General features: G+C 43.6%; 1 pseudogene; it reads left to right on the top strand.

The window, feature by feature from the left end:
• Nucleotides 1–253: 253 nt before the first annotated feature.
• On the top strand, nt 254–969 carry LOC105547988 (annotated as a pseudogene).
• Nucleotides 970–3,315: the final 2,346 nt, after the last annotated feature.

Below are 3,315 nucleotides of genomic sequence, written 5' to 3' on the forward strand. Positions count from 1 at the left end.
TTCAAGAATCCCTAAAAACTCTAATTATAAATAAAAAGAAATCCATACTAGGGACAGTAAAGAAAAATTGCTGAAAACCAAAGACAGAGAGAACTTTAAAAACAGCCAGCGAAAAAGACTACTTTCAAAGCAACAACAGACTGACAACTGCCTTCTCAACAGAAACTAAGTCATAGATAATGAAATAGCTTTAAAATGCTAAAAGAGTTCTCCAAGAAAACACCAAATGGCAAATGAGACCAGTGCAGTGACAGGGTCTACAGGCCCCAAAAATGGGAGGCCACAGCAGTGGCATCCAGGGTGAAGGCTGGGGCCATGGAGCTGGTGGTGGCAAGGCCAAGGCCAAGGAGTAGCTCCCCATCATCAAACTGGGCAGCATAGTCAAGGACATGAAGATCAAGTCCCTGAAGCTCTATCTTTTCTCCCTGCCCATCAAGGAGGCTGAGATCATTGACTTTTTCCTGGGGGCATCCCTCAAAGATGAGTTTAAGATTATGCCAGTAAAAATGTAGACTTGCACTGGCCAGTGGTCCACGTTCAAGGCACTTGTTGCCACTGGGGACTAAAATAGCCATGTTGGTATGGGTGTTAAATGCTCCAAGTCGGTAGCTACTACCATCCAAGGAGTCATCATCTTTGCCAAGCTCTCCACTGTCCCCGTGCAGAGAGGCATCTCAGGAGACAACACTGGCAAGCCCCACAGCATTCCTTGCAAGGTGACAGACCACTGCAGCTCTGTGCTGGTACACCTCATCTCCACCAACAGAGACAATGGTTTCATCTTGATCTCTGTGCCCAAAAAGCTGCTGCTGATGGCTGGCATTAAGGACTGCCACACCTCAGTCAGGGGCTGCACTGCCACCTTGGGCAACTTCACCAAGGCCACTATTAATGTCATCTGTAAGACCTAACAGCTATCTGACCCCCAACCTCTGCAAGGAGACCGTATTCACCAAGTCTACCCATTAGAAAACTAGGAATTCACTGACCAGAGTCTCCACTGCAGAGAACCCAGAACCCAGGCTCCAGCTATGGCTATTATACAATTAAGGATTTTTATACAAGAAAAATAAAGTGAATTAACTTTTTAAAATGCTAAAAGAAAACAATGGCAAACCAAGAGTTCTATAACTAATAAAAAGACACTTCGCAAATGGAAAAAAAGTTCTAAAATTAGACGTAGTAATGGTTGCATAACTGAATATTCTAAAAACCACTAAACCATAGGCTTTATTTTACTTATTTATTTTTTGGAGACAGAGTCTCGCTCTGTCACCCAGGCTGGAGTGCAGTGGCATGATCTCGGTTCACTGCCAGCTCTGCCTCCCGGGTTCACCCCATTCTCCTGCCTCAGCCTGCAGAGTACCTGGGACTACAGGTGCCTGCCACCACACCCAGCTAATTTTTTGTATTTTTAGTAGAGGTGGGGTTTCACCGTGTTAGCCAGGATGGTCTCGATCTCCTGACCTCGTGATCCACCCGCCTCGGCCTCCCAAAGTGCTGGGATTACAGGCGTGAGCCACCGCGCCCAGCCAGCCATAGGCTTTAAATGGGTAAATTTCACAGTATGTGAATTATATCTCAATAAAACTTAAAAAAAGAAAACTGAAGAATAAATAATGACGTTTTTAGACAAACACTAAGAATTTGTTGCCAGACCTGCACTGAAGAATACCAAAGAGCATTCTTCGGGCAGAAAGCAAATGACTCCAAAGGGAAAACTGGAAGATGACAAAGGTGGTACAACAGAGTTATGGGGAAAAGATTATCTTTTTAATAAATGGTGCTGAAAAAAATGGTGTTAAAAATAAAATTTAACATAACCACATTATGTTATACAAAAATGAATTCCAAGTGAACCATATATCTTACTGTAAAAGGGAAAACACATGTAAGCTTTCTAATATTTTACAGGAAACTATTTTCTTGACATGTAAATGCCAAAAGAGGTTGGGTGCGGTGGCTCATGCCTGTAATCCCAGCACTTTGGGAGGCCAAAGCGGGTTGATCACCTAAGATCAGGAGTTTGAGACCAGCCTGGCCAACATGGTGAAACCCCGTCTCTACTAAAAATACAAAAATCAGCCAGGTGTGGTGGTAGGCACCTGTAATTCCAGTTACTAGGGAAGCTGAGACAGCAGAATCGCTTGAACCCAGGAGTCAGAGGTTGCAGTGAGCCGAGATCGCACCACTGCAGTCCAGCCTGGGTGACAGAGCGAGACTCCATCTCAAAACAAAACAAAACGAACAAACAAAAACCCAAAAGAAATGTGGGCAAGATACGTGAACAGGCACTCCAGAAAATATACCAAATAAAAATGAAAAGATGTTCAGCCTCATCAATCAACAGGAAACCGCAGATTAAAACCACAATGGAATATCATTTCATAATCACCAGAATGGTTAAAATTTAAGACTGACAATACCAAGTGTTGACAAGGATGTGAAGCACCAAGAACTCTCACACACTTTTTGGTTAGAATGTCAACTCGTAGAACCACTTTGGCAACTTGGTGTTTACTGCTAATGCTAAAGATATGCGTATCTTTTGACCTAAAAATTCTATTAGATATATACCCAATAGAAATGAATGCACCAGGAGAGACAAACAATATCCATAACAGCATTATTAATAGCCGACAAAGCTAGAAACAACTAAAATGTCTAGTAACAGTAGAAAGAGTACACTGTGGTATATTCTTACAACAGAATACTATAGACCAATAAAAATGAACAAATAACGATTACAACGGAATGGATGGATCTCGAAAACATCCTGAAAAAACACAAGACACAAAAGAATACTGTATTATTTCATTGACATAAATAATACAAAACAGACAAAAGGAAACAATAGTTACAAACTACAGTTTTTACGAGATACGTGTTTAGAAAGTAAAATCACAAATGGAAAAAAAAAGTGATTACCCCAAAAAAGTCACGACAGGGTCTGGAGAGGAAGGGAGGGTTTAGCGACTAGGAGAGGGCACCGGGCTTCTGGGAGAAGCAAGGTTTTATTTCTTGGCCTGATAACCAGCAGGCTCCCCAGCTGGGTGATACATCAATGAGTGGTACATTTGGGGGTCTTGCACTTTACTGGCGTGCAAGAAGGAAAAAAAGGGGGGTTGAGAATTGGGAGACGAAGCGGGTGACTGGCTCCAAGCCAAGGGGTAACTACCCCTGTAAAAGCTCAAACGCGGCTCTGGGCGCTGGCAGGGGGAGGCTTCGGCAAGGCCGGAGGGCTTCAGGCCAGCCTCCTCCGGACTGGAAGGCACCGAACGGGGGCTTCTGCCAACTTCGGTCCTCGCGCGGTCG

Source organism: Mandrillus leucophaeus, unplaced genomic scaffold (assembly GCF_000951045.1).
Source record: "Mandrillus leucophaeus isolate KB7577 unplaced genomic scaffold, Mleu.le_1.0 Scaffold4, whole genome shotgun sequence".
NCBI lineage: Eukaryota > Metazoa > Chordata > Mammalia > Primates > Cercopithecidae > Mandrillus > Mandrillus leucophaeus.